This window comes from Hemitrygon akajei, chromosome 2, assembly GCF_048418815.1.
Source record: "Hemitrygon akajei chromosome 2, sHemAka1.3, whole genome shotgun sequence".
Lineage (NCBI taxonomy): Eukaryota > Metazoa > Chordata > Chondrichthyes > Myliobatiformes > Dasyatidae > Hemitrygon > Hemitrygon akajei.
In genome coordinates, this window is record NC_133125.1 from 60,262,334 (window position 1) to 60,276,686 (window position 14,353).

Below are 14,353 nucleotides of genomic sequence, written 5' to 3' on the forward strand. Positions count from 1 at the left end.
AGGATTCTAGGCCCAGGCCTACGGACAATTCTGATAAGGTTAATAATGAAGAATTATGATCTTCTCAATCATTTCACTGCACTAGTGCAACAGCGGATGCAAAAAAAGTCCATCTTTACATATAAGCTGATTATTTACTGATGTTACTTATCAATGGATTTTACATGGACTGGTGAGCCAAGTTGTCCGATTCGATTCTGCCTTGTCTGTGCAAACAACTTACTAATGCAGCAATGGCTCCAGCAAAATTGAAAAGACACTTAACTACAAATCACAGCTATATGACACATAAAAATGCCAATTATTTTGAATGGCTATTGGAATGGCAAAACAAACAGAGTAATGCTTTTGTTAATAAAGTCACAGTCAGGAAGCAAGTTATTTAGTAGCAGAACTTATTACACAGAAAAAGAAAAGACTCACAGTTGGTGGGAATCTAATAATGCCAGCATGTAAAATTATAATGGGTAAAATGCCAGGACGAGAGGCAGCACGAGAAATTGAAAAGGTTTCACACTCAAACAGTATGATAAGTTGACATATTGATAACATGTCACGTGATGCTGAAGAAGTTTTGTGTGATAAATTGAAAAGTAACAGCTTCTCTGTCCAGGTGATGAGTCAACAGATTTCACCAATAAATGTCATGTTGCGGTACGTGTAATATTTGTAGATGATGGTGAAATTCAAGAAAACTTTTTCAGTTGCAAAGAACTGCCTGAAACAAGCAAATGCCATGATATATGTAATGTCTTGTCTTCATATCTGGAAACAAAAGGTCTGTCTTGGAGGAACTGTGTTGGCATCTGTACTGATGGTGCCCATCAATGGTTGGCTCCATGAAAGGTTTCATTGCTCTTGTAAAAAAAGATAATCCTGACATTGTCACAACACGTTGCTTTCTTCACAGAGAGGTGCTGATGCCAAAAACTCTTGGAGATGAAATGAAAAAAACTCTTGATGATGCTAACAAAAATGGTTGACATTATGAAACAAAGACCAGTTCGCTCAAGAATGTTTAAAAAATCTGTGTGAAAACCTGGACAAAGAGCACACCATCTCCTGCTATACACAGAAATCTGGTGACTTAGCAGAGGAAGAGTTGTCAACAAGGTGTCTGAGCTGAAAGGAGAATTGCAAAAATGCTTTCAAGAAAATAGTAGGCCAGATTTTGCTGAATGCTTTGAAGATGACGAATGGCTGCAGAAACCAGCCTACTTAGCAGATATTTTTCAATCTTACGAACCAATTGAACAAATCTCTGTAAGGCCCTGGAGAAAATGTTTGACTTCAAGTGATAAGATCCTTGGATTTAGAAGGAAACTGAATCTTTGGAAAAATCATGTTGCAAAAGGAAATCTTGAAACGTTTCCACTGCTGCTTGGGCTTGAGAGTGAGGAAGGATATCAGAAAGTCTCAAGTCTTATTGAAAACCACTTGGAAGAACTGCAGAACAGAATTAAAAAGTATTTTTCCTCCTTTGTAGTACAAATCTATGACTGGATGAGGGACCCTTTTTCTGAATCTTTTCCTCAGCCTGAGAACTTGACTGTGAGAGAAGAGGAAGAACTTGAGCTGCAGTCTGATTGTGCTCTCAAGTTCAGAGTTATTGACCTGCCCCTGGACAAGTTCTGGATTTCTGTGAAAGAAGAGTATTATGCCATTCATAGGAAAGCAATGAATATTTTGCTGCAATTTTCAACTTCTTACTTGTGTGAACAAGTTTTTTTCTTGTTTAACAAGCATCAAGAGCAAAGATAGAAATAGTCTCATTTCAGCTGAAGGAGAAATCCATGTGTACTTATCTCAAGTTTGACTCAGACTTCAGCACTTGTGCAGCAAAGAACGGGCACAGGTTTCACATGCTAGGGCTATATTTGAGCCTGATCATGTCACGTAGTAAGAAAATGTTTTTCAACATTTTGTATAAAATTGTCTTAGGCTATATTTTTATTAATATTGTTTTGGCGTATGGTTTTTAGTAACTTTACTATTCAATGTTATCAATAAATGTTCATGTTGTAAATAGTATTAATTAAAATCAATTTACAACCTTTATTAAATTAAATCTACCAAGTCCACCTTTAGAAAAATTAAATGCCATTTTAGCTTAAGCCAGTTATTTAAAAGAAATTTATTATTTTTTCCTTATGAGTTTAAAACTTATGAAAGGGAAAGAAAGATTAATTTCAAGAAAGGTAAGCTAAGCTTAACAACTAGTTTTTTTTCAAGAAAAGTTGGCTAAAAATTCATTCTCTACTCACAAGAGCATTGACAATTATTTTTGGATTATTATATCTACAACTTACTGATCACGCTAATGTACTGTGAGCTGTAGATATAATAATTTTACGCAGGGGTTCCCTGAGACCTGAAAATTATTTCAAGGGTACTTCCAGGTGAAAAAGCTTAAGAAAGGCTGCATTAGAGGGGTGTAAGAGATGTTTAGATAGGCACATGGATGTGAGGAAGATGGAGGGATATGGACATGGTGTAGATATGAGGGATTAGTGTTTGGGTGTTTTTAGTTTGCTTTTTAGCTGATTCGGCACAACATTGTGAGGGCCAAATGGTCTGTTCATGTGCTGTTCTATGTTCAATGTTAGCTATATGACGACACCGCTGTTGTTGGCAGAACCCCAGATGGCAATCAAGAGTTATATAGGAATGAGATAGTTTGGCTGGTTGAGGGATGTTGTAACAGCAACCTCACCCTCAACACCATCAAGATCAAGGAATTGATTGGGAACTTCAGGAAGAGTAAGTTGGGTGAACATGCACCAGTCCTCATTGAGGGAGCAACAGTGGAAATCATGAACAGCTTCAAGTTACAGAGTGTCAGCATCTCAGAGGATCTGTCTGGAGACCAACACACTGATGGAATCATTAAGAAGACATGCCAGTGGCTCTGCTTCATTAGAAGTTTGAGGATATTTGGTATGTCACCAGAGATATTACCAAATTTCAACATATGTATAGCAGAAAGCATTCTAGCCCGTTGCATCACCATCTGATATGGAGGTTCCAAAGCACATGATCGCAAGAAGCTACAGAAGATTGCAGGCTCAGACAGCAACCATCAAGGCCATCTTCCAGGAGCAGTTCCTCTAAAAAAAACAGCATGCATCACTGAGAATTCTCACCATCCAAGACATGCCCTCTTCTCATTACTACCATTGGGGTGGAGATATAGGATACTGAAAACCCAAATTCAGCAATTCAGGAGCAACTTCCCCTGCTCTGCTATCAGATTTCTGAATGATCCATGAACTTGTGAACAATACTTCATTATTCCTGTTTATTTTGCACTATTTAATATTTTTGAAATTTATAGATTTGTATGTAGTGCATATCTTGGACTGTACTGCTACTGCAAAACAAAAAATTTCACATAACATGTCAGTGATAAAAAATCTAAATCTGAATCTAATTTCAAGGAGATCAATGTACAAACGTTTGTACTATGTGGCAGAAAATTGGATGAAATCCATTTCTGTTGCTTTTTCTCCCTTTAAATCTCTTCACAAATATCAACCTCCTCCCTGCCACTATCACCACCGTGACCACTTTCCCCTCTCCAACACTGTACAACCTCCTGTAATTTGTTTACTCTGTAATTGCATCCTGTTTAAATGCATGATGTGCCATTTGAGAGAGGGATGTGGGGTTTCAGGATGGTTAAAGTTGGTGAAAAGGACAATATGGAGCTCGTGTTGGGGAAACCAGAGGGACTACAGAACCAGAGCACTCTGCTTAGATCAGGGACAAATTAGATGTAATAGGCCAGCCTGTGGAAATTGAGTCAGTTGCCCATTTCTATAAACGAGCCTTAGCTATACTGTAGATGATACTTCTTACATTAAGCACCATTAAGCACAGGCACATTCTTTTTTCTCTCCATTTTACAAACTTTGTTTGCTCTTAACTTTCTAATGTTTTTGCTTTGTCCCTTCTGCTCCTTTATGCCTTCCACTAAACCAGTTTAAACCCGCCTCAAGAACACTAACAGACCTACCCATGAAAAAGCTGGTCCCAGCCTTGTTGAAATGTAGCACATCTGACCTGTATATCCCCAGCTTCTCCTGAAGCTGTTGTGAAGGCTCAAGAGTCTAAAGCCTCTTTCTTAAATTCCTGCTACAAATCCAAATGTAACTTTTTTTAAAATTTCGGTTCTTCCTCGCACGTGGCACTTTTTGTAATCAGGAGATGACTGTTCTCGTGTTTCTGCCTCTATCAATTTCCCAACTCATTAAAATCTAAAGCAACACACCAGACTGTTGATACTGGAGGAACTTAGCAGTATCTATGAAAAAGAGCAAACAGTTAACATTTTGGGCCGAGATTCCTCATCGGGACATTAAAATCCGCCTGTGCTTCTGCCTCATCACATTTTCTCATGATATACTTTACTTATTTAGACGCGCACCATGCCCCTGCCTGCCTGTTTAAAATAAAAACAGAAAATGCCGGAAATACAGGTCAGGCAACGTACACATGTGGAAGAAGAGTTAATGTTTCAGGTTGATGATGAATCCAGGGCTTTGAGTAATTTGTTTAACAGATAAACAAAAGAATTAAAATCCTTCTTTGAGAAACAGGAAATGGCAGATGCTGGAAATTGGCAGCAACTCACAAAATCTTCGGGAGAAACTCAACTGTCAGACAGCATCTAGGATGGGAAATTAATTTTGGGTCGACTCATCAGACAGAAAATCCTGGTATTACTCTTACTGTGTTTCAAAAGTTCAAAGTAAATTTATTACCAAAGTACATATAGGTCACCACATACAACCTTAACAGTCAATTTTGTGGGAATACTCAATAAATAACAATAAGAGAATCAATGAAAGACTGCACCAACTTCAGCATTCAACCAGTGAGCAAAAGACAACAAACTAATGCAAAAAGAAATAAATAACAATAATAAAGAAACAAGCAATAAATATCGAGAACATGAGATGAAGAGTTGTTGAAAGTGAGTCCAGAGGTTGTGGCATCAGTTCAATGATAAGGTAAGTGAAGTTATGCCCTTTGGTTCAAGAGCTTGATGGTTGAGGGATAGTATCTGTTCCTAAACCTGGAGGTATGAGTCCTGAGACTCCTGTATCTTCATCCTGAAGGCAGCAATGAGAAGAGAGCATGTCCTGGGTAGTGGGGACCCTGGTGATGAATGCTGCTTTCCTGTGACAAAGCTGTGTGTAGATGTCCTCAATGGTGGGGAGGCCTTTACCTGTGATATACTGGGCTGAGTCCACTACTTTTTGTAGGATTTTCCATTCAAAGACATTAGTGTTTCCATACCAGGCTGTGATGCAGCCAATCAATCTACTCTCCACCACACATCTATAGAAGTCTGTCGAAGTTTTAGACGACATGCCAAACTCCTAAGGAAGTAGAGGCACTGCTGCGCTTTCTTTGTAATTGCACCTACATGCTGGGCCTAGGACAGGTCCTCTGAAATAATAACACTGAGGATTTTAAAGTTGTTGACCCTCTCCATCTCTGATCCTCCAATGAGGACTGGCTCATGGACCTTGGTTTTCCCTCGTCTGAAGGTTAATTGGTCCTGCTGACATTAAGAGGTTGTTGTCATGGCACCACTCGGGCAGATTTTCAATCTCCCTCCTATATGCTGATTCATCACTACCTTTGAGTTGGCCAACAATTGTGGTGTCGTCAGCAAGCTTGAATATGGCATTGAAGCTGTTCTTGGCCTCACAGTCATGTGTAAAGTGAGTAGAGCAGGGGACTAAGCACACAGCCCTTTGGTGCACCTGTGCTGATGGAGATCATAGAGGAGATTTAAACCATCTCTTTAACCTCACCAACCATCTGTTTCCCAAGATCCTTTTAAACTCTTTAAATAAGTAATGTTCCACATATGCCAATGAACAACAGGAATATCTTGGACCAAAACAGGTGAATATTTTATTGTTTAGTATAAGAATGAATTTAGTCAGGCAAAACAGGATGGTGGTGTAGGTTAGTCCTGATGAAGAGTCTCGGTCCAAAATGTCGACTGTGCTTCTTCCTATAGATGTTGCCTGGCCTGCTATGTTCCACCAGCGTTTTGTGTGTGTTGCTTGAACTTCCGTCATCTGCAGATTTCCTCGTGTTTGTGGTGGTGTAGAAACATGGCTTGGACCATGATTCAAGAAAGAAGCAGGAAAAAATCAAGCCATGCTGGGTATGTAGTAGGATTGGACGTCCATGTTGAAAAGAAGTTGATTCTAATCTAAAAGACCAAGACAAAATCTATGGCCAGATCGGGACTGAAGGATCAGATTTCTGATAATTAATTCTCCTAAATTCTCAGCCCACTTTTCTTTTATCATAAGTTCCAAATGATGTAATCAATGCATACTCCAAGGACAACACAACTCTACTCTGGTGTCTTTCATCCAAGTCTCACCATCAAGACAGCAAAAAAAATATTCTTCTCTTGATCTGATACCCGCAACTACCATCTCCAAATCTGGATGTAGTAAAGACAAGAGTGGTGTGTGAATCATCAGACACAAGTGGCTTGCAAGTGGAAAGAGTAGACTGTGCAGAGATCAAAGAAATTTGATGCTACGGATTCAGACAAGGAGGTCCATATTATATCCTACAGGTGAAGGCTGGGGGCATGTGGATTGATTGGTTTAATGGATTGACAGTCCTGCCAGAATACATATCTGTGATGTCAATCAAGCAGAAGCTGTGATTGTCAGCAACAAAAGGAAGATAAGAAGTACCAGGAGATAGGGGATTATGATTTCTTGACAATATGATCTGGTGTCCAACTAGAAAGGAACTCTCTACATTGGTTTCTTTCTTCTTTCTTGTCCTCCTCTTTTTCCCTCTTCAGCTCCTTCTTCAACAGTTCCATGGCTGGTGGCAACAACTGTGGCATCTGTATGTCAAATTCCTCTGCTCATCCATCACACTGTGATTCTTATATACCAATATGAAACATCCTTATATCTCTTATCAAGATATAATTGTACATACTGATACTTATAGAAATAAGCTTGTTGGTTATACTCCCAACAAGTTTATTAGTATCTTGTAATTTGCTGAGCTATATGGTCTAACCTCTCAACATGAAAGTATTTTTACTTGATTCTAGGAGAAGTTGGCACATTTAGTAGGGATGTGAAATCACAAGATCACAAGATGAAGGAGCAGAAGTAGGCCATTCGACCCATTGAGTCTGCTCCGCCTCTCCACCATGAACTAAACTATTCTCCCATTTAGTTCCAATTTCCGGCTTTTTCCCCCAAATCCTTTCTGATGGATTTCCTTTTCAGTCCTTGTCCAATAGAGTGCTTAACAACAGAGTGCAAAGGACAAAATATAACTCCATTATCAATAGTAACAACTATCTGAAGGATCTTAACATGTGTATTGACATCCAAACCGGGATGGAAAACACTATTATCTTCGTCAACTTTATATGAAACCTGAACTCTCCAATACACTCCCTACTGATCTTCAGTGTGCTGATGACTGTGCCATTCTAACACTTGCTGAGGATGGCCTTTAGTCTACATTAAATCTTTTAGTACAAACTTTCCACAGCCTTGGATTCTCACTTAAGACTAAGGATATCCAATCAGCCAAAGTTGACTTTGCACACAGCCTACCCTAAAGCACCATCAAGGGACCAACATTGGAAATAACCACTTGTTTTGGCAACCTACTGAAAACACATCAACAGTCTGGAGAAGTACCACCACAAGATTCCTTGTATGAAGTAGAAGATCACCAGCATTAAAAAGGGAAGATCCCTGACACCAATCCAATGGGCCAGACTTTAAGAGCAGATACTAGGTTTGCAATTTTCCAGGCAAGCCTCAACTCTCAGCTGATCATTATTCAGATATATTACAGTGATCAGTGGAAAACCTACAAGGACACACTAAAAGGCCTGTTTTGGAGTATTGTGCCAAGTTATGGTCACTTACATACAGGAAGATATAAATAAGACTGAAGTGTACAGAGAAAATTTACCAGGATGTAGCTGGAACCTGACGATCTGAATTATAGGGAAAGGTTGAATAAGTTAGGACTTTATTCCCTGGAGTGTAGGAGAACAAGGGGGTATTTCAGGGGTATAGACAGGGGAAATACAAGCAGGCTGTTTCCACAGGTTGTGTGAGATGGATTATACAGATTAATACATGGCTGAGAGGATGGTGCAGGAGGGAGGGCTTCAGGTTTTTAGATAATTGGGCTTTGTTCCAGGGAAGGTGGGATCTGTTCCGACGGGACGGTTTACACCTGAACTGCAGCGGTACTAACATTCTTGCAGGGAAGTTTGCTAGTGCTTCTTGGGGGGGTTTAAACTAAATTTGCAGGGGGCAGGGATCCAGAATGTGAGAGAGGATAGCGAGATGAAGAATAAAGGACAGGTGGGGACTACACGGTTCCGGAATATTAAGTGTGTAGTAGAGAAAGGTGAGGCGGAACAAGTGATAAGGAGGATACATGTACAGAGGGATGGTCTGATGGAACATGGAGTTAAATGTGCAGAAAGAATAAGTAAATTTAGGAAGGGCAACAAAATTCAAGGGGCGTATAGCCCGATGGGAGTTCGGGGAGCTGGGTTAAGCACAATAGGCAGCGATTCAAACAGAGAGAGGAGAAATGGGCTAAAAATTCTATATCTGAATGCACGAAGTGTCAGAAATAAGGCGGATGAGCTTGAAGCCCAAGTGCAAATGGGTAACTATGATGTTGTTGGGATAACGGAGACATGGCTGCAGGGAGATCAGACCTGGGAAATGAATGTACAAGGGTATACGTGCTATCGTAGGGACAGAAATGTGAGCAGAGGGGGTGGGGTGGCCCTGTTGGTAGGGAATGAGATTCAGTCCTTTGCAAGGGGGGACATAGGATCAGGAGAAGTAGAGTCTGTGTGGATAGAACTGAGGAATAGTAAGGGCAAAAAGACCCCAATGGGTGTTGTCTACAGGCCCCCAAACAGTAGCATGGATATTGGGTGCAAGTTGAATAGGGAGTTAACATTGGCATGTGGCAAAGGTAATGTCGCAGTAGTTATGGGGGATTTCAACATGCAGGTGAACTGGGAGAATCAGGTTGGTGCTGGACCCCAGGATAGGGAGTTTGTAGAGTGCCTACGGGATGCATTCTTGGAACAGCTTGTATGAGAGCCGACCAGGGACAATGCTATTCTGGATTTAGTGTTGTGTAATGAACAGGATTTGATAAGTGAACTTGAAGTAAAGGAGCCATTTGGAGGTAGTGACCATAATATGATAAGTTTTTATCTGCAATTTGAGAAGGATAAGGGCAGATCAGAGGTGTCATTGTTGCAGTTGAACAAAGGAGACTATGGAGCCATGAGGGAAGAGCTGGCCAAAGTTAAATGGACGGATATCCTAGCAGAAAAGACAGTGGAACAGCAATGGCAGTATTCTTGGGAATAATGCACAAGGTGCAAAATCAGTTCATCCCCCGGAGAAGGAAGGATTCAAAGGGGGGAAAGGGGCCACAGTGGTTGACAAAGGAAGTCAGAGATTGCATAGCATTAAAAAAAAGGAAATATGACAGAGCTAAGGTGAGTGGGAGGACAGATGATTGGGAAATTTTTAAGGAACAACAGAACTTAACTAAAAAGGCAATATGGGGAGAAAAAATGAGGTACGAACGCAAGCTAGCCAGGAATATAAAGGAGGATAGCAAAAGCTTTTTAGGTATGTGAAGAGAAAGAAGATAGCTAAGAACAATGTTGGGCCCTTGAAGAATGAATTGGGTGAAATTGTTATAGGAAACAGAGAAATGGCAGAAGAATTTAATAAGTACTTTAGATCTGTCTTCACTAGGGAAGACACAAGCAATCTCCCAGATGGATGGATGGGCCAAGGACATAGGGTAACAGAGGAAATGAAACAGATTGACATTAGGAAGGAAACGGTGATGAGTAGACTGATGGGACTGAAGGCTGACAAATCCCCAGGTCCAGATGGTCTGCATCCTAGGGTACTAAAGGAAGTGGCCCTGGAAATTGCAGATGCATTGGTAATCATTTTCCAATGTTCCTTAGATTCAGGATCAGTTCCTGAGGATTCGAGAATGGCTAATGTTATCACACTTTTTAAGAAAGGAGGGAAGGAGAAAACAGAGAACTATCATCCTGTCAGCCTAACATCAGTAGTGGGGAAGATGCTAGAGTCCATTATTAAAGATGAAATAGTGGCATATCTAGATAGCAGTGATAGGATTGGGCCGAGCCAGCATGGATTTGTCAAGGGCAAATCATGCTTGACTAATCTATTGGAGTTTTTCGAGGATGTAACCAGGAAGTTAGACAAGGGAGATCCAGTGGATGTAGTGTACCTCGATTTTCAAAAGGCATTTGATAAGGTCCCACATAGAAGGTTGGTGGATAAAATCAGAGCTCATGGCATTGGGGGGAAGATATTGACATGGATAGAAAACTGGTTGGCAGATAGAAAGCAAAAGGTAATGGTGAATGGGTGTTTCTCGGAATGGCAGGTGGTGACTAGTGGGGTGCCACAGGGCTCGGTATTGGGACCACAGCTGTTTACGATTTACATCAACGATTTAGATGAAGGCATTGAGAATAACATCAGCAAGTTTGCTGATGATACTAAGCTGGGTGGCAGTGTGACATGTGATGAGGATGTTAGGAGAATTCAGGGTGACTTGGATAGGCTGAGTGAGTGGGCAGACACTTGGCAGATGACGTTTAATGTGAATAAGTGTGAGGTTATCCACTTTGTGAGTAAGAACAGGAAGGCAGATTATTATCTGAACGGTGTAGAGTTAGGTAAGGGAGAAATACAAAGAGATCTACGAGTCCTTGTTCATCAGTCACTGAAGGTGAATGAGCAAGTGCAGCAGGCAGTGAAGAAGGCTAATGGAATGTTGGCCTTTATTACAAAGGGAATTGAGTACAAGAGCAAGGAAATCCTTTTGCATTTGTACAGGGCCCTGGTGAGACCACACCTGGAGTATTGTGTACAGTTTTGGTCTCCAGGGTTAAGGAATGACATCCTGGCTATAGAGGAAGTGCAGCGTAGATTCATGAGGTTAATTCCTGGGATGTCCGGACTGTCTTACGCAGAGAGGTTAGAGAGACTGGGCTTGTACACGCTGGAATTAAGGAGATTGAGAGGGGGTCTGATTGCAACATATAAGATTATTAAGGGATTGGACAAGATAGAGGCAGGAAATATGTTCCAGATGCTGGGAGAGTCCAGTACCAGAGGGCATGGTTTGAGAATAAGGGGTAGGTCATTTAGGACAGAGTTAAGGAAAAACTTCTTCTCCCAGAGAGTTGTGGGGGTGTGGAATGAACTGCCTCAGAAGGCAGTGGAGGCCAATTCTCTGGATGCTTTCAAGAAGGAGCTAGATAGGTATTTTATGGATAGGGGAATCAAGGGATATGGGAACAAGGCAGGAACTGGGTATTGATAGTAGATGATCAGCCATGATCTCAGAATGGCGGTGCAGGCTCAAGGGGCCGAATGGTCTACTTCTGCACCTATTGTCTATTGAGACTAGAATTAGAGGTCATAGGTCAAGGGGGAAAGATGAATGTTTAAGGGGAATAATGAAAGGCAAAAATCATAAAGGCAAAGAATACAGGACTGATGGTGCTGTATTTAAATGCACACAGCATCTAGAATAAGGTGGCCAAACTTGTGGCACAATTAGAGATTGGTCGGTATGACATTGTGGGCATCACTGAGTCAAGGCTGAAGTAAGGTCATAGTTGGGAGTTTAACATCAAAGGACATGCTTTGTATCAAAAGGACAGGCAGGAAGGCATAGGTGGTGGTGTGGCTCTGTTGGTAAGAGATGGAATTACATCTTTAGAAAGAGGTGACGCAGGGTCAGAAAATGTCAAATCTTTGTGGGTGGAGTTAAGAAACTGCAAGGGTACAAAATCCATTATGGGAATCATATACAGGCCTGCAAATAGTAGCCAAGATGTGGGGCTGAGATTACAAAGGGAGCTGGAAAAGGCATGTAATAAGGGCAATGTCACAATTGTAATGGAGGACTTCAACGTGTAAGGGGATTGGGAAAATCAGGTTGGCATCTGATCATAAGAGAGGGAAATTGTTGAATGCCTATGAGGTGGCTTTTTAGAGCAGCTTGTGCTCGAGCCTACTCAAGAAAAGGCTATCTTAGATTGGGTGTTGTGCAATAACCCAGATCTTATTAGGGAGCTTAACATAAAGGAACCCTTAGGAGGCAGTGAACATAATATGATTGAATTCATACTGCAATTTGAAAGGGAGAAGCACAAGTCACATGTATCAGTATTGCAATGGAATAAAGGGAATTACAGAGGCATGAGAGAAGAGCTTGCTCAGGTGGATTGGAGGAGGATACTGGCGGGGATGACGGCAGAACAGAACAGGCAGAAGTTTCTGGGAATAGTTCACAAGGCACAGGATAGATATGACCCAAAGAAGAAGTAGTTCTCAAATGGCAGAGCTAGGCAACTGTGGCTGACAAAGGAAGTTAAGGACAAAATAAAAGCCAAGAAAGGGCATATAAGGTAGCAAAAATGAGTGGGAAGTTGGATGATTGAGAAGCTTTTAAAATCCAACAAATGGCAACTAAAATAGCTATAAGAAAGGAAAAGATGAAATATGAGGGCAAACTAGCCAATAATATAAAGCAAGTTAAAGTTTTTTTTCGGTTATATAAAGAATAAAAGGGAGGTGAGAGATGAGGTTAGACCACTGGTAAATGATGCTGGTGAAGTAGTAATGGAGGACAAAGAAATGGCAGATGAACTTAATAAGTACTTTTACTTCAGTCTTTACTGTGAAAGACACTAGCTGTATGCCATAAGTGTCAGGGAACAGGAGTGAGCACCATTGCCATTACAAAAGAAGAAGTGCTTGGGAAACTGAAAGGTCTTAAGCTGGATAAGTCACCTGGACCAGATGGTCTACATCCCAGAGTCCTGAATGAGGTTGCTGAAGAGATAACAGAGGCATTGGTCATGATCTTTCAAGGATTACATGATTCTGACTTGGTCTCAGACGAATGAAAAATTGCAAATGTCATTCCACTCTTTAAGAAGGGAGGAAGACAAAAGAGAGGAAAGTATTGGCCAGTTATCCTAACCTCAGTGGTTGGGAAAGTGTTGGAGTCCATTATCAAGGATGAGTTGGAGACGTAAGATAAAATGTCAAAGTCAGCATGGTTTCTGTAAAGGGAAATCTTGCCTGATAAATCTGTTGGAATTCTTTGAAGAACTAATTCACAGGGTGGACAAAGGAGAGGTAATAGATGTCATTTATTTAGTTTTTCTGAGTGCATTTGATAAGGTGCCTCACATGAGGCTGCTGAACACAGTAAAATCCTGTGGTGTTACAGGAAATATACTGGCATGGATAGAGGAATGGCTGACAGGAAGGAGTTAGTGAGTGGAAATAAAAGGAGCCTTTTCTAGTTAGCTGCCAGTGACTAGTAGTGTTCCTCAGGGGTCAGTATTGGGACTGCTACTTTTCACATTGTTTGTCAATGGTTTAGATAATGGAATTGATGGCTTTGTGGCAAAGTTTGTGGGTAATACTAAGATAGGGGTAGGTAGTGCTGAGGAAGCAATGCGATTGTAGAATGACTTAGACAAATTAGAAGAATGAACGAAAAAGAAACAGATGGAATACAATGTTGGGAAATGTATGATAATACATTTTGGTAAACAGAACAATAATGCAAACTATTATATAAATGGGGAGAAAATTCAAACATCAGAACTGCAAAGGGACTTAAGACACCTCATGCAAGACTCCCAGAAGGTTATTTCATAGGTTGAATCCATGCTAAAGAAGGCAAATTCAATGTTATCTGTTATTTCAAGAGTAATAGAACATAAAAACAATGAGATAATGCTGAAGTTTTATTCCACACTAGTCAGGCCACACTTGAAGTATTGTCAACAGTTTTGGTTCCCTTATCTCAGAAAGGATGCATTGTCATTGGAGAGAGTCCAGAGGAGGTTCATGAGGATGATTCCAGGAATGAAGGGGTTAACATATAAGGAGGGAGCATATGGCAACTTCGGGCCTGCACTCACTGGAATTCAGAAGAATGTGTGGGAATCTTATTGAAACCTACCAAATGTTAAAAGGACTAGATAAGGTGGATGTGGAAAGGATATTTCCTCTGGTGGGGATATCCAGAATTAGAGGGCTCAGCTTCAGAATTCTTTTATAACAGAAGTAAGGAGGAATTTTCTTAGCCAAAGAGTAGTGAATCTGTGGAAGGCTCTGCCACAGGCAGCGGTGGAGGCCAAGTCCGTGGGTATATTTAAAGCAGAAGTTGATAGATTCCTGATTAGTCAGGGCATCAAGGG